Here is a 27,309-nt window from a genome sequence, read left to right as displayed (position 1 = left end):
CACAGCAAAACAAGCTTAATTTGATTCATACCCTTAGGAAGAAAAAGAAAAAGCCTAAGATTACTCACATGGCTGTGGCTGTGATTCAGCTCTTGGCTTCTACCACCTCCTCCTCCTGCCTTTCTCCCACCCTGCCCACTCCCATATTCACTCCCACCCAGTGGCATTGCCATCAAAAAACCGAGTCAGTTTGTTCTTTAAAATGGGTGGGGAAAGAAGAAAACTAATAAAACCTTTTCTGAGCGAAGTATACTGCTTAGACCTGAAATTGTTGCAGGAAGACAGGGCAAAGTGGCTGCTTATATAACACGAAAAGCATGGCATAGAGGCAAGTTCTCATGAAGAAATGCTCAGATAGTCTTATATAAGTCTAAATGGTTTATGAGCATGTCTGTAGAGGCATATACCTAGCCACATAGGCAGGTTTCTGTTAAGATTTTCTAGTACTGGGAATCTCACATGTACTGTTGTGCAAAACTAATCTTCTGATCCAAATATATAGTTCGTTATAATCACAAAGTGAATCTAGAGGCTGTCCAAAGATAATTGATCATGTAAAACATGAGTGATAAAAAGGATTATATTGATTAACAGAAGCTTTGTCAGCCTTCAAATGAACAATGTGACTTGGAAGCCTAAGATTGTTGTCCCCTCACCCCCAGAAGTTGGAAGGTTGGTACTGGCATGGCAACTCTCCCTTAGTGAGCTGATTGTGGTAGCAAACAGTATTGAGGCAGCGATTTCTGTTTCTTCCGTATATTTTCTCATTTATTCCCTTTGTTCAGGTGAAATAAAAGCCTTAGTGAAATGAAGTGACTTTCCCAAGTCCTCTGGGTAATAGCCCCAGAGCCAGTATTGGAACCCAGGCTTCTGCATCCTGACCTGTAGTTCTGGTATGTGGGAACCCAACACAGTTGGATCATTTGGTATCTTAGTGATTGCCTGGGGACTGGAGTAGTAGCCGAGAGGAAGGTCTGTGCTGGAGCTTCAAACCTCCCTTTAATTGAACGGTGGAATGAGGTCTGTGCATCTTGGAACCAAGCTGTCACGTGCTGGTGAGTGGAATCAAGCCTTCCCTCAAAAACTCATTTGTAATCCTCACCACCACCTCTCCATTTTGCTGGCTCCCCCTATCCCCCATTATGTCACCATCTGTCTCAGAAACATTGCTGGGATAAAGACAAGTTGGAACAGTTGCCCGCCCTCAAACAAAACATCGAATTATTTCCCTTATCCCCCAGAGCAGTGCCGAGCACCATCTTTATAAGGACTCCCATGTTTATAAAGTTTGCTTGTGCCTCAGAGACGTTTGGTTACTGTCCTTCTAATCATTCTTCAAGTATGCTATATATGCTGGCTGGAAACTATTAGCTTTTGTTACTGAAGGGTTTGTGGGATGCTTGAATTTCTTCATACAGTTTTCAGATGGAAATCCATGTAGTTTTCTCTTTTAAGAAATGAAATTTCTTAATGAAAGACAGCATAGAAGAGAATGCATACTGAGGTTTCTTTTTGTAACCCCTACTCCATGGTTTTTCCCTTAGGGGAACTATGGTGGAGTTTTATGTCATGACCCTGTAGAGAGAATAAACAGTGGATCTAAGGTACTCTTTGCTGAGTCTGAAGCCACTACCTTGTGCCTCTGTTTGGGGGTACCTTGTTGATGCCAAGAGTAGCACCCTGCCCCAGACAGGGCTATAGTGTTTCCCCCTGTCTTTGACCCATTCACCTTTCCTGTCTTGACCCATCTGGCCAACTGGAATGGAAATTTTTCTTGAATGTCCTCCCTGACTGGCCCTGGCCCAATTCTGCCCTGGCTTTTGGAAATTCCAAGAAGTTTGGACAGAAAGCCCAGACAGATGTCAAATGTAGAACCAGACGAATATGTAAACTATTGAAACTTTGGGAGGAAAATACAGATTGGCTAGGTGTTTGTCATCATTAGTAAAATAGTTACAAGTGATTATTTTTTAAAAAGTAATGGAATTACATTTTTCTCTTGTAGAAATGTTATTTAAGGGGTTGACTAAGGTGTGTATTACTCTAAAACGATGGTGCAAAGAGCAGTTAAAAGGGTAAAGATTGGATAATCATAATGGAATAGCCACCCCTTATATAGTGCTTACTATCTGTCAAGCAGACACTGTCCTCAGCACTTAAATATGCATATGTTAGACTTTAATCCAGGTGCCACAGCTAGGAATGGCAGAGCCAGGTTCAAATCCCAGCAAATCTGGCTTCAGGCTCTTAAAATCTGTTATGGATTCTTTTAGAAGCCAAAGTTTTTGGTGTTTGATTTTAACATTCTGTCTTCACAGTCTGTGTTTATTTCCATTGAAAGCCATACATTTAAGGATTTTTTTGTTCTCTACATATATGAAAGTAACTTTCTTTAAGCCAATAAAATTTTACTTAAAAAATGTTGGTGGCTAGATTAATACATCCCTGTTGAAGTATGAATACATTTTAATAACTGAAAAATACGTGCACATAGTTAAAATAGAGAGGCTTCAAAAGTGTAATTTGGAAACAGTTCTAAGTTGTTTTATGTGAAATTTAATTTCTGAAAACCAACTCCATATGTAAATTTAGTGTGAGGGTTTATTCCAGTAAAACCCTAAAGGGAATTTTCTGACTATTAACTTTTGTGAAGTAAATAGTCAGTCCTAAATTAGCCATTTTTTACTGTTTCTTTATGCCTTTTCTCTGTCTCATCTACCAACTTGAAAATGAGATATTTGAACATTTTTATATATTGCTGAAATAGAATGTATTTTCTCTATTATAGCAAATTAGTTATCTATCAAGGCATAATGACCAAGAAATGTCAAGCCTTGGTTTGAACAGTGGCCGACTTTGCTCAAGGTTAAAGGAAGTATGCTGAAAAGATATAACTGTGGTTAAACTGCTCAGAACGAACCTTCCAGATTTTTTGTGTGAGCAATTGGACTTCTTATTACTGCATTCTTCCTGCCTGCGTAATACCTGGGGACAATTTATTCCATGTAATGCCACCCCCCCCTCTTGGTAGTAAACTTTTTACTGAAGAAGAAGGCTGTTAGGCATGCCAATTTATTTAGCTGGAATTTTCCCAGATGATATTTTATGGTTTTTAAGTGTTTTTTTTTTTGCAGCTTTTAGGCAGGTTGGGATTAAAGGACTGTACAGATTTGTGTGTGTGTGTGTGATATGGTTGAAATGTGTGTGTGTTTGTGTGAATAGCTCAGGTTAGAAGGTGAATTGCAGTAAATGCAAAAGTGAAAGGTTCAGCATGCTCCCAACCACTTCCTGAAGAACCTGTCACATGGGCCCATGGCCCCTGATTTAGGACTTAAATTTGGGTCCTCAGGAAGGAAAGAGTCTGAGGCCCCCATAGTAAAAGCCTCTAATAGACCTAAATGTGTAACACCTGTTTACTGCTGTTATGTGAACTCAAATGTTTGCTTAACTCAATTGTAAAATTTTCAGTGAATAATTATGAAGTTTTAAAAATGGGGGAATAGAGCCAGAGCCTTACTGAACCTTAAAAATCATCTTGGCAATTTTCTCGCTTATGTGATTCAGTTCTTTAAAACCGTTTGAAACGTATTCTGATCTTGAAATGTACAAGTTATAAAAGAAAAATGTGAGCTTGTCAGATTAACTGCAGTCACCAGTCTAATAAAACTGAGTCACATCCAAATGGGCTGCACTTATGCTCCCCTCCCATTCTAGGGAAAATGTGGCTGGGGGAGGCAGTCTGAGTCATCACCTGGTTTGTTTGACATACGCTTCCTTCCATAAATTGGGAATGGCAAGCAGCACAGTGTTGCCGGCTTGCTTGGGAGAAGGAGCTGTTGTTACAGCCTTGCATGATCTAAATAGGGCCTTTAGGTTTGAAGGATGAAACTGAGCGGATATTTTAGCTTTAGATATCGGGGGAGGGGGAGAAACCGATCGAGCCAAACAAAGAACATTTGTAAGTACCATTTTGTGGGGTCAAAGAAATGATAGAGGGTATTCAGAGTTGAATTTTTCCTAGGACATAAAATATATTTAAGAAAATTGGAGGTATTAAAAATAAATAAATTGGTAGCTAGTTCCCTAAATGGCATGGGGTGGGGTCTGATTTTCTTCACAAGAATGTTCTTGATGTGAATATTCTAAAACGATTCCATGAGGAGGAGAGGGAGAGATGGAGGGCGGGGAACGTGTGATTTGGTAGTTACCAAACAATTTTGTCCCGATGGTGTTTAATTTTGCCTGATTTATCCAGTTGTTTTGAAGGAAATATATTTTGTTTAAGAAACTTTTCCATGGCAAACTTTGAATCTGCCTTAGGGGTATTTAGAGGGGCTGGGAAGAGAAGGGGGCTCGTATGTCTCACACATTCTCTGATCATGGCTTTGCAGAGGCTCACTGTAGCTTTTAAAAATAAGTTTAGAATGTAAGACTATTGAGGAGACTACAGAGGAAGGGAAAGGAGGTATATATTTATAGCTGAAATGGGTTTGTAAAATGCAGCCTCTGCTTTGTGATTGATTTTTGATATGTGCCAGGCATTCCTCTCATTTCCATCCTGGCTTGGTTGTGGCTTTTCTCTGTCTGTGTGAGGCTCGGGTGTTCCCTGTTTTAAAGCTGGAGTTGTCACAGCCTGGGCGTTTTCTGTTTCAGCTTACAGCTTTTTTTTTCTCTTTTCCTGAATGAGTGTCCTTTGTGTAACCCCAGTAATTCAGAAATCCTGCAGTCATAGGGACTGCCCTGTCATGTGACTTAGGTACTAGGTGCTGCCTGCGATTGGTCAGCCCTTATTGGCGGGTCCCTATAAGAGGTCCTGCTTCAGCCATCCAGCCACTCTCCTGCCTGGGCTGCAGCTCAACAGGCAGAGGAGGGGGGCCTGTGGGTGTCCGCTGATTCAGCCACGTGTGATAGATGACCAGGTGACTGCTTCCTTGGGGTCTGTACATCAGTAGAAGATACTCCAACTGGTTGTGGCTGACACGATCAAACTCTCGCTCCCAGAACGGGGTAACTGTCACTTTAATATAGCTTACTGATTAAACTCAGAAAAATGCAGCTAAAAATCTTTGCCAGGAACTTGTGTGGACTTACTGCCTATTTCTTTCACCCGCCTTGTTCTTATTCGTTTTGTAACAGGAATGAACTGCAGTTAACTCTTTTGAAAACTTTCATAGGAAAAGTGCCTCGTGTGATCTGGAACAAAGACATTTCATAATCAGATTTATCAAGCGGTGAAGAGGGAGTTTAACCGAACAGAAGCAGCAGCATTCTGTCACTGGGAAATACTGCTTTATCCAGAATTGGTGAGTGAAAAGTGGCATTGCTCCCTAATAGATATCATATGGCGTGTGTGGGAATTGTAAAATTGCTCACAGACCCCTAACAACTGTGTGGAACCAGAGAACACATAAACAGAGTGAGGAATTCCTAAGAAGGAGCAGCCCAGGAATATAGCATAAAGGCTGAGAAGAGACCAGGTAATTAACAAAGATGAGCTGAGCATTACCAGTTTAGCTTAATGTATGTAATACAATTAATTGGCTTATTTTTTCCTTTTTCTTTTTAGAGGGGCAAGCAAATGAAAACGGGTTGTTTGGTAGAGTTGTGGCATTAACATTCCACGAACATAGAGTTCCATTTAGTCTGACTAGTATGTATGACACTGGGAGGGATGCTTTCCGAATTAGTCAGCTTGCCTTCCTTTCTCTCCCTCTACCCCAGGATGTCAAGTGTTTAGTTAGAACTCTACAAAACGAAAATTTAAGTAATGTGTTGGAAACATTTTCTACTGATTATGAAGGGCAGATTAAGATGGTAATAGTTTTCTTTACATTTGTGTTGTGAGTTTTAAGATTGTTGTATGTGATTACATTAGTACAGCACAAGGGTAATTTGTATATATGGTCTGTGATGTTTGGGGGAGATTGATTAGCAGTTCTTACTGGTATGTGGCTGTGTCTGTCTTGCTCTGAAACCTTAAATTCAGTTTTCTAATCTTGAATCTGAGCTGCCCTTATGTTTAGGGCAGCTAAACATAGAGCCCCTATATTTCTTGTATTTCCAGAAAAATATAATGAAGCTCTGGATACCAGTGTTATATACAATAGGTTTTTATTCATGAGCTTTAAGGGAACACAATTTTGTATTAGGCATGAATGTCTGATTTCTTGATTTGGTTTCTTAAGAATGATTATGCCAGAGAAGCTGAATAGAGTAAGAAAAGAAAATTAGGATGGTGGGTGGCTGGCTACTTGATTTTTATGTTTCTTATTGGAACTAATACAGTTAGTGATTAATTCCAACTTACTGGAATTAATGTAGACTCAGATGGAAAAATATTTTGTTCTTTAACTGCTAACAGTTATATAGGCAATTTTGGTGATCTCCATTTATAAATGTGAATATATATAATTAAAACTGATAGAATACTATTCATTTCTTCTTGAGCACCTTAAGCCAAATTGGAAGTTGAATCTGCATTTCTGACTTTTGGTTCCTATTCTGTTATTTTTGAAATCTTAAAATCCTTAACTTGAAAGTGAAAAGCGTATAATAAAAAACAAGATGGCAATGCTGTAATTTCTCTCTGTTGTCACTAGAGTGGGATGACGGTGGAAGGGAAGAAGATGAACCTAGTGGGATTATTAAATGGTCTTTTTTTTTTCTTAGATATTTTGAGAACTTTAAAGATCCATTTTTCTCAGACTGGTAGTTCTTAAGACTTCTGTATAGATATTTATTTTCAAAGAAACATATAAAAAGCAAGGTAAGCATGGCAGTTCAGGGCAGGTCCTGCAGTAAATCAGACTGGTGATCCAAACGTGTGAATGTTACAGGTGATTTGACTTAGTTAAGGTATGACTGAGGATGTAGGAACATGCTACTTATTTCCATGAAGCACAGGAATTTATAGGTTTTAGAATCTTGAAGACAGAAAATGGTGATAAAGCATTAAGACACAGGTAATTTATATCTGCTAACTCGTGTTCAGTGAGTCACAATTATTTTCAGCTCTATTTCATGTAAATTGGCAAAACATGATGATTTGATAATCCAGCTACATACTACCAGAAAATGGAAAAACGCCTCTATGTAATTTTTAGGTTTTACTTTTCTATTTACAAGCCATTGTTTTGAATGACCAAAGTATGATAGACGCAGGCTGAAACAATAAAGCTAGAAAATAAACTCTAAAAGTTCTTTTGGAGCTTCATGTTTTTAATGCTATTTGCTCTTCTCTTATTAATTTATTAACTTTTAATAATATGTGTAAAACAAATGACATAGCATTGCTCTGAATTCTCCACTGGGGTTATTGAGAGTATTAATATTTTATATGCTGTTAATTACATGCTTTTAAAAGATGTTAGTAGTACACACATGTCTTTGTCTTTGTGGGTATGTGAAGTTACAAACTGAAGGGACTTGGGTCAAGTGACAGACCTCATTTGATATTTGCTTATTTGGGGATATAAACACTTTTGTTTTTTATATGTTTTGGGTTTGTTTCTTGCATTTTAGGTGTTAGGTGTGGCATACAGTTTTGCCCAATTAAGTTTTTTGAGGTATGTATATGCATGCATGTATGGATATATTTGATTGAAAGGGGGAGCTTTAATTGCTAGTGAAACAAGTGGCTGTTAGAACCGACATAAGCCTCATGGGGTGTTCCTATGACAACTGAGGGTTTGGATATTGAAATGTAGCTTTAAGTTCTCAATTTGGAAATGTCATTCAGACCTCCCACTATAGTCTCATTGATTAGGAGGATAATAAGGAGGGGGGAAAGCCGTGAAGCAATATAAGTATCTCCTTGCATTTCATGTCTTCCTGACTTGGCTTTGTGTACAGATCGCCATGGGAGTGGTAAACATAGGTTTTGAACAAAGCAATACTTCAGTATAAAAATCAGTGGAAAGAGGTCAGAATAGTTGGGGAAGATAAATAACAACATATGGGGGTAATAAAGAGGTGGGGGAAATCAGCTTCCATGGGTTTGTACAAACCTTTATCTACTGCTGACCAGCAGTGAGAACATCTTGAATCAGTTAATGGATAGCTCTTTAAGAGTTGCAAGTATTTCCTCAAAATGCAATGTGGAGAAAATTCCTTTGGTCACAGGATACTTTACCACTTTGGCATGACATTTATTCATCTCCCCTAGGCTGACTACAGAGAATACTGTATTCTTTTAATGTACATGTTATTAAGTCAATTATTTCTCATTTAATAGCTTGCCTTTTTTCTATAGAAAAGATAAAGTTGTACTATTAAAATAGTGGTGAAACTTTAGTATTTTACCCTATATTCAAAAATTTGAAAAACTCTTCCATATTGTTTGAGACCTGTTGTTTGTGGAAGTGAATTGACTGACTGAGAATGTGATGGCATACTGTATTTGGCAGGGAGGGACTGTTTAGGTAATAATTGATTTAGATTAATTATACAGTTGTTGATTTTCCATGTTTAAAGGCTTCCTATTTTCTACTCCCAAATGGTTTTGGCTCTTTGGTCATTAGCACATCCAGCAGCTAGAAAGGAAAAAGAAAACTTAAAATGGATTTTCTCCTTACGTAATATATAGGTCCACCATCTCTTCTGAAATCCATCCAGCTCTGAAAACCAAAAGATTTTCATGTAAAAAGTTTGGCAGCAAATCCTGACCTGAAAGGATGTGAGGCTATTTATAGTCTTTATCTATCCCACTTACTATGAATGTTTGTGTTTATTTACTATGTTTTACTGTAGGAATATTGATGTGTTTGATCATGAAACACTACACCAGATCTCTTTCTGCCCCACCCCTCTCCCGTTGGAGTTTTATATAGATAGAATAGTCATCATATTATCTTTTTAAAACTATCATCATCATCATAATCACTCTGAGTGTCAGGTAAGGGTTTGTGGACATCTGATTACTGACACACACTGAATTTGTACAATATGCCAGGCACTGCTCTAAGTTAATCATTTGCTTCTATAACAGTGCCTGGCACATAGTAGATACTCTGTAGATGTATTTTGGTTTAAAATGCTTTACATATATTAATTTATTTAATCCTCTGCAGACTGCATATGGCCAACATGATTGTTATCCCCATTTTACTGGGGAAACTGATACACAGAGAGGTGCAGCAACTTGCCTAGAATGACACAGCCAGGAATTAGTAGAGCCAAGAGTTGAAAACAGGCAGCCTGGCTGCAATGTGCTCTTAGTGAGTCCACTTCAGGTATGAGAGTGGCCTGGGGTTGTGGCACTGGAACTCTTGACTGAATCAGAAGGGCATTTTGGTTGTTTACTGTCTTCCTAGTCACCCTGTTCCTGGTGTCATCAGAAGCAGATGGCATCGGTGCCGCGGTCATTACCAGGTGCCTGCTATGGAATGCTTATAACAGGGTCTCCTGGGTGGGAGTGTGGGAGTTCCAGGGATCGGAGAGTCTCTTAATCTCTTTACAGGCTTCCCAGCATTGATCTCCATCAGCAGTCAGCCTGACTTGTTTCTCTTGAAAACTTAAGACACACTGAATAACTCTTTCCTTAGCCCCAAGGAAATTATCTTGAATAGTGGAAAAAGTCTTCTCATAGATCTTTTCTGGGCCCTTAACTCAGCAGGAGGTCTGGGCTCTGTGGAGGGCTTGGATCACTTCGGAGGGGATGAGCTCCCTGGCCGGGGAGCCACATGGGAAGAAAGCAAGGGCCCCTTGGGGAAAATCAGGCAGCCTATGGAATTCCAGCTGCATGACTGAATCCATAAAAGGATACTTTTAACAGTACTTTCCAAGAAAGTCATCTATAAGGTGTCTCTCCAGTACCAGTATGTTTCCAGAAATAAATTCATTCCAAGTTGATGGCAGCTTTGCCCTTTTACTTCTCAAATTCCCCATCCTTCTACCCTGCTCAATTTTTCTTCTTTGCACTTAATTTCTGTCAGACATAATGTATGTCTTATTTATTTGTTTGGCATTGTAGTTGAACACTAGCAGTTAATGTTGTCTTTGAACACATTTAAAGGTCCTAGTTTTATTTCTCTTTCATCTCCGTCTTCAAACTCATTCCCTCCTATCACTGTCAGATGGCTATAAAAATGAAATTTTTTCTGTCCATTAGATTTTTCTTAGTATTAGTTGCCATCTTTATATTCACAGCCATGAGAATTTCTTTTCTTTAAAATTGTTTTGATAGTGCAGTCAGAATTGGAGAGCTGACATTTTTCATTCAGGAGAGGAAATGGAGCCAAATTTGAATAAAATCATTGAGTATTTTTAAAGCCAAGATGATCTTAAATTACTAAGGGGAACATTCAGAGTGAAATACTTCTATGTTTTATGAGCTAGCTTCGATTTAGATAGGGAACTATACATAAACATTTATTCCAGTGAACACATCTTAAACCTACCTACTTGCTACCCTTTTCCTTTGAAGAAGTTTAAAAAATCAGTATAGAACAATTTTTCTACATAGCACATTAAAGAATGTAAGTGATTTAATTGGGGACATTTCCTGGCTCAAGTTCTGAGATTCTCAACTGTAACCTATTGTCTTTCAATCCTATATTTATTGCAGTTTATACATTCCGAAGTAATTAGGATAATCTAAATTAAAATAAAATAATATGTATACATATATTATTAACTGTGAATGATGTGGTAAATACGTCCTTAGAACACTTTCATAGTTGATTTTTTCCCTCTGAATTAATTCTTAAAGGAACAGTAGATGCATATACATGTTGAATATGATGTGCTTTTGTAAGTCAATATAATAATTGAGACATTTTGTTATTTTTAGCTATAGTTTAATAGCAAAATAGTTTCTATTTGCTTTCTTTTTCAGGGGTCAATATAATAAATACCTTGCTTAAAAGTGAAGTGAAACTGGTTACTTTAAGGTAAAAGATGGAGTCATTGATTATGAAAGCAAGCTAAGGTTTCATTTTAAAGGATCTTCCCTTCTGCCTTGGAAGAGTTTAATTCTCCTTAAGTACCTTTCTATAGAAAGCCCATGGCTGCTGCTGGTATAGGAAGAAAGCTTAGTATCCCCACCTTTCCTAAAAGCAGATGCACAAAGACTTTTAAAGTGAAAACCCATTTATTTCTCTCAATTAGGATTTGTGTGATACATATAAAGCGAGACTAGAGTTCTTAAGAATGAGAGAAACTGAGTGAATGTGTAGAATTCTGATTACCTGAAACAAAGTTATCAAGCCTCCAGACATTTTCCAGTGAGTACCAAGTCTGTAACAGTGGTTACCGTGGCCCCAAGGAGGTCCCTGTTCAGTAGCTTCCACTGATGTGTTTGCTCCCTCAGAGGCCCAGGCTTTGGAAACAAGTAGGCTTAACACTTTTAGCTCACACTGCCCCTTACCTGTGGAGTAAGCTACTCCACTTACAGCCCTAAGTTCCAGAGAGTAGAGCATTAGTTTTAGCCCACAGGGCTGTTGCTTGAAATGAGACAGTGTGTGTGAAAGCATGTGTGGGCCCTGGAGTAATGGTGTGTATCACACTGAGTTCCCTTCTCAGATCCTTTACAGGAACATTCTTCACTTTTGTCTCAAAGCCTATGGATCCACTCTGGGTTACATGTCTTTTTTTTTCACGTCAGATTAAGCAAAACAGTGGTGATGATGGTGGCTACCATTTTCTGTGTACTTGCCATGTTGTAGGCAGGCACTGTTGTAAGTTCCCTGTCCAGACTGAGCTGTTTAATACTCTTAAGGACCCACACATGCTTTTATGCCCATTTCATAAATGAGGACAATATGATATAGAGAGGTACAGGAGCATTCTTACAGCCACTCAGCTGATAAGCTGTGGAACCAGAATCTAAATCCAAATAGGCTGTTGCTGGTACAGATGGTAAGAGGCAGAAAAGCAGGATACAAGTTGACTGAACTAGAAAGTGTCAAGAATGGTCTTATTTCTATTCTGCAAAGTATCACATCTTCCAGGCCAGCCCTTGCAATACTGAAATACAAAATTGACTTTTTCTGCTTCTTATTTCACAAATCAACAGGAACACTTTTAGTCACTTGTGTTCTATGATTTTAATTAGGCCACTGAAGTCCGGGAGGGGAATTCCTTGTTTTCAATTGATCTCATGCACTAACAAACTTACTCATGTAACTTCCCCTATTTTTTTCTGTAATGTTTTCACTTGAAAGTAGAGGTAGAAGAGAGAACTATGTGAGCATTTGGGTCCTGGGGATGCACTTCCATCAACCTTTCTGGAGATGATTTTATCTGATACAGAATTAATCTGTAGAAAAGTAAAATGAGCAAGAATGTATAATGACTAATATTTTTCTCCTTTATCTCCATCTAATTCTGGGTGGCGTCTCGAGGAACATAACTTCTAAGTAAAGGATTACAAGATGCCATCTGCGTGCATAAAACCCTATGTTTGGATGAGGAGCTGATTTTCAGAATGTGGGGAGGGGATTTCAGATTGAGAATTTCTTCCCTTTTTAAAAAAAGTGTTGAGAATTTGACTTACAGCGGTGAGAGCAGGCTACCCTACCTAGCCCATGCATTCAGAGTGCTTAGAAATCTCTTTGAAAGATCTCCTGACCTTGGACTGAGCCTGCCTGTAGGAGGATATACTAATCATGCCCTCCTTCATTCTTTCATTGGCCCATTCAGTCCTTTATTTATCCATATGCTATATGTAACTCAGTCACCTACGTGGGGACAGATGAAAGAAAGGACAGGGCGAAGGTCCATTAGAGGAAGGAAGGGTAGTAACTACCAACTCACTCTTTATTCTGTTCACCTTGATGACTACATTTTTTATTTGATCCTTTGCCATTTTTGAGACAAGGCACATTTCACAGACACATTCAGTCTTTAAGCATATTCCTTTGGTAGCCAGGCTTCTTTTTTAAAGTAAGGGAAAGAAAAGGCTGGTGACAGGAAAATAGTGTAGACAAATGGTTTTTCTTCCTTTCTTTCTATAATGGTGGTTGGAAGAAGGGTTCATAGTAGGGAGTGAGTCAGTACACTCAGTCTAGGAACTCATGAGCTTTCAACTCATTTCCATTTAAAGAACATTAAGGGACAACAAAGACCTCAACAATGATGTCTTAGAAAATAATTTTTAGCAAGAATTGAAACCAATTTGAAGGTAAAAAGTCCTCTGCCCTAGATTAAATTTATTGTGCATTTTGAAAATCTCTCTAAGATGTAAAATATGAGGGATAACCTCTGTTTTGGAGAGATGACAGAAAGGAGGGTTTATACTAACACTTAAAAAGCATAACTTGTCACCTTGCTGTAGCCAGGAATGCTCTTCCATGAGGCAGAGTCGTTTTCTTTACTTGTGATTTAGTAGTGATTTGAACCTGGGTGTCATTTGCCATAGTTTCTGAAAAACACACAACTTAACCATTCAAGTTCTTTGTAATGGCACAAACTGTGTGTGTTTTCTGATACAGCTTTGACTATTGCAACAAAGGCAATGAAAATGCTCTTATCTTTCAGCATGAAATGCAAAGTCTTCATCAATAATAGGTATATATGGCCCAATGGAAGGAAATGTTAATGTAGATTTAAAAACAAAATCACTCACATTTAATTAAAAAATGGCTCCTATCTCAGGGCTTCTCTCTGAGCAAGATCAAATCAGGACTGTTTGGGACAAGTTCGGTTGGTAAAGACAGTAAATCTCTACTTCTTTCTCCATCCTGTTTGACATTCATACCTGCTACCCATGGATAGCATGGAATTTTTCTTAATGCTGGGGAAATGAGCACTCTCCTACAGCTCCTGTCCATCCGGACCTTGAAGTATGGGGTGTTTTGGTAAGGTGTTAACAAAAATGTCCCAGGTGCCAACTAGACCTCATAAGCTTGTAGTAAAAAAATTGACAAGGACGTCACATGGGAAGTGTTCATTTTACAAAAATGTATTTCACACCTACCACTTTCCAGATGGTGTTCTCGTGCTGGGAATACACCAGTGAGCAAGGTCCCTGCTCACATGGAGGGAGGAGACTGACAATGGTCAAACCAGTAAGTAAGTATGTGCCAGGCATTAGGTGTTGTAGAGAAAATTAAAACCAGGTCAGACAGATAGGGAGTGCCCAGGGGTCCAGGGAAGAGCTGCTTTATCAAGGGCTGACAGAAAAGCCTCTCTGATGTTGTGATATGTGTGCAGATACTCACCTGTGGGAAATGAGGGGCCAGCCACGAGGTATATGGGGGAATATGATTCTAGGCAGAGAAAACAAAACCACTGCGGTGGAGGTGGGGGCAAGCTTGTTGTGTCCAAGGAACAGGAAAGAGGTTGGTGGGAACAGTGAGCAGGGGGAAAGTACTAGGTGAGCTCTGGGAGGTAGTGAATGACAGGTCATGGAGGGCCCTGTTAGCCATAATAAGAAGCTTCTGGAAGGTAGGGGATGATAACTAGAGAAGAAGGCTGGTGTTCCAAGGGTGATTCTATGTAGGGATCCTGGAGAGGCCACCCTGTTGTGCCTCATGACTGGAGTGTACACAGGTTGTGTAGGGCTTTCTTGTCAATAAGATGCTACTTTTTTAATTTAAATTACTGTGATACAAAACTTTGCTAAAAAAAAGATATAAAGCTTAGCTGTCAACTCGTTATCACCTAAGGAGCCAAAAGTAGGTGATTCTTCCTGTCATATCTATTGCTCAGAGAGGTGTGGGATACTCAGGTGTCTAACAGTGGGATGTTTCCAATCCATTTATACTTGCCAAAAGCTTACTTCCCTGATTTTACTCAGTAACAAATAGAATTTTGAACTGCATGGTTTTTAAAGTAATTCTGTGTTTTAAAAAAGTCTATTTTCTTTTGGTAGCCCTTAGTTTTATGTATGTCAGTTGATGAGTTTCCTTCTATGATTCCGAAAATGAAAATGTACTGTTTGATACTGGTGAAAAAGTTGTGTTACACAGTACTTATTTGACGATTGGAGGCTGAAAGGAAACATGGGAGAATAAAAGTAGTTGGCCAGTTCAGATGAGTGGGATGGTATCTACTTTTCTCTTCTATATTTGTGTCAAAAACATTTTTGTTATTTCTTAATAATAGAGTTGATTGCTGTAAGTGGATTGCAGCCCCCTATCAAAGTCCTACCTTTTGTACAAGGTATGTATGATTTCTGTAATCTGGGAGCTTACATGTTAAAAGGCAGGACATCACGTGGCAAAAGAAAGAAAATGTATATGCATGTCCTTTTGTTGACGTTGGACTATAACCAGGCCTGACAATAGTCAGGGCTTAGTCAGGGGCTTGATAGCTGTTTGTAGATGTTGTCTGAGTTTATCTTACTTCACACCACCTGAGACTTTATATCCACTTCTTGTCACCCAGCCTGATTTTCCACTAGTTAGTTACACATTTGGGCTAACATTCATAGTCTTTTAGCTAGCACCCACCTGCAGAGAGTTACTGGTTTTGTCATTTATAGTTCGGTTCAACTGGACCGGATTTCCTCACTCCCTCTGGCTGAAATTGACTGAGAGAATGAGAGTTTCATTGTGGGGAGGAGAAATTAGTGATTTGGGAACAGAGTGTTCTGTGGAGGAGGGTTGAGGGTGCGCCTTCCCATCCTCCCCTAAGGTAGGACCTCTGCACTGAGAGAGACTGAGAGCTGGCAGATCGTGAGGAAGCTGACCCTGTTGGATGATCCCCACCAGACGTAGAGAAAAGGAAGGATGTAAGGTAGCCCCTAGGAACCAGTGAACCTCTGATCTAAGCTCAGGTGTTCTTGGGCCATTGCCTCTGTTCTTTCTGGTATCCCTGACATGATGTCCATTCCTGCTTATCTTTTTGGAGATGAGGGGCATGCTCCTGACTTACTGAGGAAGGAATTCAGGAATGGACATCCAAGATGCCATCTTCCCCAAATCCTGCTGCACACATCTCTCTCAACTGAATCTACTTCCTAGGTGTAATAGAGCTAGACATGAAGGTCCCTTTCCCACCAGTCTCTGACTAGAAGAAAATACGCATTGCCCATGAAGTGTTGTATTCTGTTCCGTCCTTCCTCTGAGGCTGGTCATGTCTGATGGTCTCCTGGGGCATGAGCCGTTTTGCCCCCTGCACCTTGGGATTTCCCCCTGCTGCCCGGGTTCTAACACCTCGATATTTTTGCCTTTGCCTGGAGTCTATTCTGGAACGATTGTGTGGTGGCTGGGCACTGCAAAATGAGTCAGTTCCTGCAGTTTGGTTACAAGTTCTCAAAAAGTATTTCAGAATGTGGATGTGGTCAGCAGAGTCATTTTCCAGGCATCTTAAAGGAAACCCACATCAACTGTAACAATTGAGCTGCGAACCGATGGCCCTGCATGGCTGAGCAGGGTCTGCTTCTCAAAGGAAAGCCTGTAGCTGCCCTCGAATCTAGCCTACTCTACAGATCTTAATGAGGAATTGCTCTTCGTGCTTGCAAATCACTTGTTTGCACAGACAATGAGATAACAGGTTTTGGCCTTTGTCCACTTTTTGAATGTGGGCACAGTTTGACATAAATTATTTTTGTAAAGTGGACTTTTATGGGATTTGAGTGTAATTGGTATGAAATGTGAAATGTGGCTGAGGGACAGAAACTTTGGTGATTTTAGCTAACATACTAAGGAAAGAACTAAGATGATTTTGGTCTCACTAGAGTAATGAGAATACGATTATTCTGTTTACTAAAGAAGTTCCTCACCTATGTGGCCTTTGTAGCAATAGTGATAAAAGTAATTAAATACTTTTCAAGTTTGAAAGCGATTTCGGGTTTGTCATCAAACTGAGAGAATATTTTAGTTTAGCATAGGTGTATTTTGTATCCTGTTGGATATCCATGAATTATGTAAAATTTCGGTTGAGTTCTTAGTTATCAGTCTTGCACTACTCATTAAAACTGATTAAGTTTTCAATAGTAAGAAAACAAACAACATAGGAAAAAGAAGCAAATGGTTTGACAGGTAGTTTGCCAAACAAGATAGACGAATGACAAATTTAGCACATGGGAAGGTGTTCAGTATCATTAGTCATTAGGGAAATGCAAATCAAGGTGACAGTGCTATACCACTACACACCTATTTGAATGGCTGTAATTAAAAAGGCTGACCCTTCCAAGTGCTGGCAAGTTTGTGGAGGTTCTAGAACTCTCCTGCCACATTTAGGTAGCAATGTAAAATGGTACAATCATTTTGGAAGACAGTTTTGCAGTTTCTTAAAATGTTAAACATGCACCTACCATAGAATCCAGATATTCTGCTCCTAGACAAAAGGAAGCATATGTGTATATGAAGACTTGTACACACATGTTTACAGCACTTTTAGAAGTTACAATTAAAGATTGACAACAGCCCTAATGTCCATTAGTGAGTGGGTGGATCAACAGATTGCAGTGTATCCATACAGTGGATATTTCTCAATAATGAAAAGGGGCAAGCTATTGATATAGTCAGCAACATGGATGATTCTGCACTAAGTGAAAGATGCCAGAAAAGAGTACATATGATTCCTTTTATATAAAATTCTAAAAAATGAAGAAATGTATAATGACAGTGGCTATTTGGGATGGGGAAGGTAGGGGTGGCAAGTGGAAGGGATTGCAAAGGGGCACAAGGAAATATTGGGGCTGGTGGATAATTTCACTATCTCGATTGTGGTGATGGTTCCACCGGGGCAAACATGTGAAAACTTATCCAGTTGTATACTTCAAATATGTGTAGTTTAGTTACTTTTGTGTTAGGTATTCCTCAATTAAAAATGAGCCATCATTTTTATAATAGATGGAGGGTCTAAAAATGCCCTTATCTGGCAAAGTAAAAACTTAGCATCTCTTAGGGGGAAAAAAGATGAAGTTTAAATTGTTTGGGGATAGAAGTATAACCTAGTACAGATGAGAAACCAAAGTTAAACTGTGAGCATAATGAATGTCACAGCTTTAGTTCCTCCTGTTTACAAGGCATTGAAACAAGTGGCTCGGGAAGTATCTTGTCCAGCATAGTGGAGCCAGCTGCCTACCTGGTTTATAAGCATTTGCACTTAATCACAGCTACTATGGCGCTCATCATGTGATAGGGCTAAAGCATCTGAAGCAGGTTTCAGATGGCAGAGGTATGACATGAAAATTCCACCTTCAGATTCTACCACTGTTAGAGAAAGAAATCGACTTGCAAAGCACATGAAAACTGATAAAGTACTTTATAGTCCCATTATAGGCAGGATCAGTATTGCCCTCATTTGCTTGGGGGAGCCAGCTGAAATCCAGAGAAGACAAGCTGTTTGCATGGATCTCAGAGCCACCATCTTCTTGAGCAGGGGTCACTGTTCCCCTGCTATACCTTGCTGCTCCTCCAAACTCATGTCTATTTAAGTATTTGGCCAGGACTCTGCTGATCAATTTGTCAGGCAGTTACTGGAGTTCTTCCTATTTGTATGAGGTGTTCATGGCAACAATCTCCTCTAATCTTGTTTCCCCATCTTTAAGTGGATAATAACACAACCACAGGCTTCACAAGGTTGTAAGGGTCAAAGACTCGCATGTAAAGGCACCGCTGTGGACAGCAGGTGTTGGCTTTACTATGTGATTGCCTTCAGGCCTGATTGCTGATGACATGGTACTGAGTGAGTGGCTCTGTAAAACCAGCAGGTAAACCTGAGAATTTAAATCCATTAGTTGTACCATGGCTTCCATCGAGATTGCCAAGTTTCATAATAAATGAAATCTTTTGCACCGGATTATTTTACTGATTTATCTTTCTTTAAAAGGTACTGAACAATCATTAGTTGAGTCTCATTGACTGAAACTGGTAGCTCAGAAGGGAGACAACACAGAGCTAAAGGCAGGTGTAATCAGGCTTTGCTGAGCCAGGAAGGTTGGCCCAAACCCAGAACACCCTTCCTCCTTGGCTGCATTGACCGACATCCCCTTGCTCTTTGTCACTTTGGTCAGTATCCCTCTCCCTTTTTATATTCCTAGTTTGGGGGCAGCTGCCTCAGAAGAATTCTTGATCTTGCCACCCAGACTTCTCCCCAGCGGATATGATAAACTGTGTGGGTGCCAGTAGAACTTGTAGGACCCTAGGATGGCATTTCACAAAACATGTTTCCAGGAAGCAGGAAAAAAATAAGCTCAGGAAAACCTCATTCAACAACATTAATGAGGTTTCTTTCCTATACAACTTCTCAGAACCTTTTATGTTTGTATTGAAACTTCAAGGATAGCATATGATACATCTACAACATTTCCCAAATTGAATAGATTTCAAGAACTGTGCTTTTGTGAAGCATCTCTTTTCATACTTCAAAGGCACACTTTGGGAAATGCTGTTTTATAATCTGTTATTTGATATATTGGTCAAATTACAATTTTCCTAAGAGTTCTCTGTCTCCCTACTGGCACATCTGAAACAAAACATGACTTGTTTCTTGCCTGGGTCTCAGGAGTTCCAGTTTCTAAACTTTTGGTCTTGATTTTTAAATTCATTCAGGTTTATTTTAACCTTAGAAAATCAGGAGATAGAGTAACATGAGAGCCCAAAGACTGTAGGGTTTTTTATCTAAGGATGAAACTCAGTCGAGGGAATCCCTACTTTTTTGTTTTATTTTGTTTTGTTCTTTACCACATCCTCTAGATTCTGCCCTTTTAAGTGCTTCCATTTTTTCCGCCCCTAATTACATGGCCCATCCTGGCTTCCATAGGGGCAGATACGAAAAAGTGGTGATGAACACAATAGCTCTGTGCCGTCAGTATGGGGTTTGCGTTAACTACTCATGATCCCAGTGGTAGGATGAGTTTGACTCTCAGCATAAACAGAACTATCATAGAACGGGTTTGTTTTTCACAGTTTGTTCCCAGGACTACGGAAAGTTTAATAACCAAGATAGGACTTAACAAGGGAGATAATGTCAGAATGAACAGTAATCATCAAAGAAAATTTTGAACAGTTTCAATGCTGTACCTTACCTTCTGGGAGCAGAAGAAGAAGCATGAGGTTAGGAACATTGAAACGGGAAGGGACCAGGCTGTTCTGGACTTAGATGAGTTGGGATCATTCCTGGCTTGTCATATCTACAGAGAATATGATGTTTAGGCAGCCCACAGGCTGGATACCCCAGGAAAGCTCAGTCTTATGGGTTCCTCATTAGACTCTGAGGATCACTGTTCTTCTAGCGTTGCCAACTTACATCTAGGGTGTTCTCATTAGAAGTTGAGGGTTCCCCTTTATTTTTTAGCTCCTTGCGCCTGGCCATTTTCCCTATTTTTTTTTGCCATTCCTTTTTGACTGAAAATTACTTCTACAGCATGTTGCCATTCATGCTCTCCCAGACTACTGCCTCCCCACCATACACACACATCACACATAAACATTTTCTTGTCCTCTTTGAGCCAGTCTTTTCAAGGTATAATGTCTTTCAGCACCAAGTAGTTCTTCTGACCTCTTTCTCTGCTCATACAAAGAGGAACCAGATTTCCCCTGTGTTACTTACCATCAATATAAACAGCAGTTTTGTTTCTGTTATTTCCCCTTTCAGCCTAGTGATAAAATTGGCCACAGTTGCTCCCCGCACCCTGCACAGGAAGAAAGACTTCCTTCCTTCATCTCTTGACTTTGCCCAGGCCCATGAATAATCTTCCCTTTCTCTCATACTCTGGATGCTCACCTTTTCTAACTGTTTCTTTAAAATCCTGAGAGTTGATCCTCTTGTATCCTTCCCCTCCCAACCTGGTTTTCTCCATCTGATAAACTGCCACTTCAACCAGGTAAATAGAGGACACTCATGAAGCTTTTGCCTCGCTCATGAGTGTGTTGGTGTTGTATCTGGTTGTTGGGCTTCTCTTATTCCTTTATTCTCCTTGGCTGTATTGACTGACAGGACATCTCTCCTTCTTGCTGTTTGTCCCTTTCAATGGTCTTCTCTCTTCCTTTTTACATCCCAGGCTAATTTTGTGACCATCTCAAAAATCTATCTCCGCTTACCAGCTGAGAGCTTGATTTTGTGATATTTTCCTCTCTGTTATTTTTTTGAACCTTTTAATTAGATTGATAGTGTTTCTGTAGGCACTTACATCTGTTCTACAGAACCATCAATAAGTTGCCAAAAACCTTCCACCGTAGGCACATAGTCCAGCATCAACTAATAAGGAGAGAAGAAGGGAAGAAAATGCTGTCATAAAGACTTTTCATGGCCCTTGGTTTGTACTAAGTTATAAACCACCAAAATACTTGGCTTCCTTTTGATGAGCTGAATAACTGGTCATGAATCCACTGGGTGGTGACCACCCTGGGAACAAATATTTGGTGTGTAGGTTAGCACTGCATGGTGCTTGCTGTCTTTCTCCCATTCTTGTAGAAGTTTAAACATCCAGTCCTCCTGTGTCATGCATTTAACACCTATCAGCATCTTTCTTTATAAATCTCAGTGAACTTTCCCATTTTCTATGTGTAAACACAAGTAGTGTCCATGTCATGCTGCTCCTCTTTGCTGAATGCCCTGTGGGTGTTGTATCTGCTAGGTCACTAGATAGTATCAATAAGTATGACACACACATTTAGCTCTCCATCATTTCAAGTCATTTTTATTAGCTCCTCCAAGTCTTCATGCTCAGCTTGTTGGCTGTCTCCCTTTCTCTTTCTTTGTGGCATGAGCCATTTACACAAACCATGTACTTTTTAAAAACCAACATATTACCATATACCTCATAATAATTGAAGCACAATGTTAGCTTTTGATAGGTGTCTGTGATTTTGGGAAGAGGTTTCATTTGATTACAGTATAGCTCACTCAATAACCTACATAAGCAAAAAGTTGTGCCATAGGGAATGGTCCCAGTATTCTTTCTTCTATTCTCCTCCCTTCCCCACAAATACTGATTCGATTGTCTTGATTTTTTTCATTTCACTGGAGTAGAATGTTAATGTAAAATGTTAATGGAAAGGTACCAAAGCACTGTGATGGGAAGCAACTGATGTTTAAAAGATAAAGAAATACAAGAATTTTCCTGAAATAGAGATAACCCTACTACTCTTTCATGCATCTTTGTTTTTTGAAGTGTATTAGTTCAGGTGCCAGGTACTTCACTCAGATTTCTTTATTTGACAAACATTTACTAGAAGATTATGATGAGCCACTCTACTGTGATAGTGCCTGGGGAATCTCAAAAGAATAGGACTCGGTTCTTATAGTTAGAGAGTTCAGATTCTCATAGGGCAACACGTTTCTAAACAAAGAAGAATTTGGCTTGTGTTTCTGATTGAGACACAGTGGAGAGGGAGCTGGCCCTGAGAGGCATGCAACTAACTTTCCAGAGGACTCCAGGAAGGCTCCTTAGTATCCTAGAAGAGTCTCTAAGCCAGGCCCTGCAGAAGGGGAAAAGGAGCTGGGCAAGCACTGTGAGAGACCAAATATTTGCTCTGTCTCTAATTTACGAGCTGAGTGAAACTTGATGGGAAGAGTTATGGAAGAAAAAAACAAAAGAATTTTGTACCATGAGAACATTCAGTGACAGAAGGAGTTTTGGAGAGTGGTGAAAGCAGAGGCTTGGTAGAGATTTGAGTATAAATGGAACCTGTACTGTTAGGTGTATGTGATGGCAATGCCTTTAGAAAATAGCACAATGCTTATGAATGAGACCAAATTTAGAAAGACCTCCATAAATAATATAGAGTAGTAATGGCTTACTTGTGATTAAATAAAGGTCTAAGTCAGGAATTCTTGACAGAACTGATTGGTGTTTCTATTTACAGGTTCAGAAAACAGTCCCCTTATTTTGATACTCATGTTGTTACTGATGATTGATAGAATGCGAATTTTTTACTTCCATTTTTTTCAATAATAGTTCATCACCTGCACACTGATGACATTGCATGAAGAGAATTTGGGGGTTTCTTTCAGAGAGGGAAAGAATGACAGAATATTTGCATGTGGATTTGGTGCATTTAATTTCTGGAAACTGTCCATAAAAAGAATGTTACTTAGGTGAAAACCATCTTTTCTCTAAGTGTTTTTAGTGAGTAAAATGATTCATGTTTCATCCAATGATTGTTTTAAAAAAGTTTGGTTTTTGTTGAGCAGGATTAAAGGCATATGCCTGATTGCTAAATACTATTTTTTTTAAGAACTAGTCTGAGTCTGTCTTTATGGGCTATGAGCGGTTTTACCTTTAGAAGCGTGTTTTAGGATCTTGTGCCAACCCCGTCCCTTCCCAGGCCTGTTCAGACTAGAAATATCTGGCAGGGAATGTTGTCTGTTTTAAAAAATGTCTTGTGCACTAACGCCTCCAAAAATGTTCACCTTAACCTTTAAGTTGACTTGCAGAGCAATTTACTAAACAGAGTGATGTGAGAATCAAGTGACCATCAGCTGGTATAAATGTTTTTGGTCGGTGTGGTCACAGGATCTCAGGTATGCAAGAGTTGGATGGGCTGTGGCCACGTGCTGGTCATGGTGAGACCCAGGCTCAGATACTTTTAACATAACACAAAAGGAATCTGAACAAGAATGTATTTTAGACACCTGTATTTAAAAGTTGGTTTTTCCTCTGGCATAAGTTCACCCCATGGCACACTGTGTGTATATATGTGCATTTCTTTCCTGGACTATAGTTAGAGTTAACAAGATTTTTTGTTCTTAGCCATGTTGGAGGTAGTTTGTATGTTAGTTGCATGATTTTTTGTAAACAACTTTATTGACGTATAATTGATATATAAAGAACTGCAGATGTTTAATGTGTACAATCTAATGAGTTTGGACATATGCAAACATGCATGATACCATCACCACAGTCAAGATGGCAGACGTATCCAACACCTCCCAAAGTTTCCTTGTGTGTGTGTGTGTGTGTGTGTGTGTGTGTGTGTGTGTGTGTGTGTGTGTGTGTAAAGAACATTTAGCATGAGATCTGCCCATGAGAGGGAAGTGGTTTTTGTTCACTTCAAAGATAAACGCTTTGTTAGAATAGCATACTGGCGTGTATTCTGTTAAATCCATAAATGTGTTTTAGAAGTTGACTACAGTCCTATTTAGTTACAGAAGGATGTTGACACGTCTACTAAAATATGTGAAATGTCATGGATGGGCATTGGAGGGGACATCTAGAGCCAAACTTGACAATTTTGACTTGGTAAAGTTAACATTCTGTCAATCCTGTGAAATCGTTTGTTCCTCTTCATTTACTTTCACATACAGTACTTGGGGGGCAAAATTTCTTTCCAAAATTCTATGATTTCTAAAGTTATGGATACTTCTGGGGGGCAAAATAGAATTGCATGTAATCCCTTTAAAGACTAGGGTAAGTTTACTCTTCCTTAGGTTGAAAGACCCACAAAGCAGCATTTTGTTCTTTTCTAGTGAAACTTTGATGAGAATGCCATTTCCTATCTGTCATCTTGGTATCAAACATCAGTGGGATTCGTTGCTTTTTGGTTTGGTTTACAGGTCGCCCCTGTCCTAATTCTGGAGGGTAAGCTCTTCACATTCTAGGTTACCATTTCAAGAAAAGGTCTTTATTCACAATTCCAAGCAGGCTTTCCAACAGCAGGGGGCAGGCTTAACTTTTTATCAATCTTCCTCTCCTCAAACTCTCTTTTCCATTATGCCTACCTCAAATGAATGTTCTTTAGCCAGAATGGTTAGAGTTTTTTGGTTATTATTGTCTTTCTGTTGTTTGTTTGTGCTATGAATAGGACTTGAGCACAGGTACCTTTGTTACAATTTTGTCACCTGCCCCTGGGTGTTAGTTGTCTTCTAAATTGTTAGATGATAGAATTAAATAATACCATACTTTTAGTTAGGCCCTATTTCTTTTCTTCAACTTTCATTTATAAACTTCGAAAGTGTATTATTGGTTAACAGTCTATGCTATAGTATATTCCTTATATATTCTAGTGTCTATGTTTCAATAAACTTTTAAAATATGTATTATTGGTTAGTGGTCAACATACGGAATAGGCTTTAATAAAAATTTCATTTACAGGCTTTCCTTTTTGTATTGCCTAGACAAATGTACAGGTCAGGGAAAATTCCATCTTAATTTTATAGTAATTTAGATTTAGGAGGATTTGGAGGTTAGGTAGGGCAAGGTTGAAGAATGAAAAATACCATTCTACTGATCTAAATACAGAGGATTTTGACATTAACAGTAACCAAAGTAAACCCTTGCCTTGTTTAACTGTTAGTCATAAAAGTAGAGCTATGAACATTTAGTTTTAGTGGTTTATAAAATGTAAATTCATGTATTCTCAAAATGCTTTATTTTCTGTTGAGGGCAAGATTTAGCAAAACCCATACAAGCATTCTTTTTTTCCCAGTTTGGTATGGAGTAGGCTCTAGTTTTTAGGCAGTGTCAAAATACACTTCATAGATGGACTTGGTTTCAATTTATTTAAAAAAAAACAATCCAACAAAAACCTACTTCACCTTGTAAATTCCACCTTTTTCATCCCGTAAGAGCTGACTGCCTGGTGGTGAAACACTATTATTAAGACTTGGCGAGTGTGTTCCCTCTTATAATTAGACATCTGTGATTAAATCATTCCCTTGAAATTTATGTACTTAGAGCTCCCAGAAAGTCAACCATCTTTTCTTATAGCTGGCACATTTTTTAAAGCTACTTTTCTTGGCAATAAATATTTGAATGTCATTCTGTGGTCCAGCTGCATGTCCAGTGAAAGTGTCCTAATTTACAGTTATAAAATACAGCCTTTCTTCCAATTGATGATAAGTTCCCTAAAACTTTTCTAAGTGATATCCAAAGCCTTTTAAATTCATGTGCAAGTAGGATTCCAAAATGTATGTACTTGGAGCAAAATCACATAGCTGTTTACATTCTAGAATAATCCTAAAAGTTGAAAACAATAATTGGCCACAGTGGTCATGTGCTAATAGAAGAATGCCTCCAAGATACCAGGCTTTTTTCTGCTCTCTGGCCTTGGTCCTGACTCTTGCCTCTGTCCGCGGTGTTCTTTCTTATCCAGCATGTGCACAGTCCTCCTCCTCCAGGGATCTGCTCAGATGTCACACCTGCAATGAAGCTTTCACTGACTTCCTTATGGAAATTTCATTCCTCATCAGTGTCACATTACTCTGTGAAATGACCATGCATATCTATTGAATTTCTTTTTTGCCTAAGGTGTGGGTAATACCTTAAATCTCAGATTCTCGGGAACTTCATTTAGTGTCATATCCCCAGTGCCTGGCTAAAGTATGGAGAAGGCACTCAGTAGGCATTTCTGGAGTGAATGAATGAATGAGTGAATCAGTGGGGAGGACACCTGTGTTGTAACTTCTTTTATACCTATGTTATACTATCCAGGCTAGTTTGGAACTGACATATTGGTGAGCTTTGACTTTACATACTTTGTGACTTTTTTTTGCAGTTTCTTTTGGTGTTTTAGACGTTTTGTAAAAATAACTGTATCATCCTTAATTTATAGCAGGAAGCAATTTTTTTTGCTCTAATTCATTTTACATATGTGCATCAGTGCTAGGTTACCCAAATTAAAGTGGCATAAAGCAAACAAATGCCCCCAAGGCCACAATAAAATGGTGGGTTTTGTTTTTTTTTTGTTCGCTTGCTTGTTTTGTGTGTGTGTGTGTGTGTATTACACTTCACTGCAAAAGCATGCCAAATAATCACTTGTAGATTTTCTCAGAAACAATCATCTGTGCTCCAGAGGGGCAGGGGTTTTCATCTTTTTTGTTCACTGCTGGATCTCTAGCACCTGAGAGAGTATCTGACCCTTTACTCAATATCACTCAATCATTATATGTTGAATAAGTAAATAAATCTAGGGGATGTTTTAAACTGCATGCATGGGGTTATTGTCAGAATTTCAATAAAGCAAATATGTAATTGAAATCTCTTGATACCATTTCCAGATAAGTTTCCAGGATTGATGTCTTTTCTTTCTTCCACAGCACCCCTCCCAGAAGACTGGATTATCTAGATGCTGGAATGTGTAGGTACCCTCACTGGCTCAGTAGCCAGTGTAGATCCTGTCTTTTGTAATCAGTAGCTACATCTGGCTACTGGGTCTCTGATGGCATCTTCTAGCTTCTGTTATAGTGTCCTCAGAAAGGTATTGGGAAATCTGTACTAATGAAAGCTTTACCTTGATTTATACACACATGCACACACAGTGAAGTTCTGGGGTAGTTCAGTCTTCCATTATCAGTGTGGAAACCATCAAGTTTTTATAAATGATGAAGTAGGTGTATTTGGTCTCAGCACAACGGGGAGGGATCTGGATATTTCACCCATGGTTATTCTTCTCTTTTTTTTTCTCTGTTTTCCCTCTGTGGAAGTTCTCATTTGGTCACAAAACTATATATCTACCTGTCTACCTATTTATC

General features: G+C 39.1%; 1 long non-coding RNA gene across 1 annotated transcript; it reads left to right on the top strand.

Moving 5' to 3' along the window:
• LOC118923531 (uncharacterized) lies at positions 1-26,913 on the top strand. The gene is made up of 3 exons (XR_008995347.1): positions 1-5,007; positions 5,175-23,798; positions 23,841-26,913. It is a non-coding gene; the product is annotated as an uncharacterized LOC118923531 (long non-coding RNA).
• Positions 26,914-27,309: the final 396 nt, after the last annotated feature.

The sequence above is a fragment of the Manis pentadactyla genome, chromosome X (assembly GCF_030020395.1).
Source record: "Manis pentadactyla isolate mManPen7 chromosome X, mManPen7.hap1, whole genome shotgun sequence".
Lineage (NCBI taxonomy): Eukaryota > Metazoa > Chordata > Mammalia > Pholidota > Manidae > Manis > Manis pentadactyla.
Note: the sequence above shows the minus strand (reverse complement) of the source record. Positions and strands in the feature narration are given on the sequence as shown.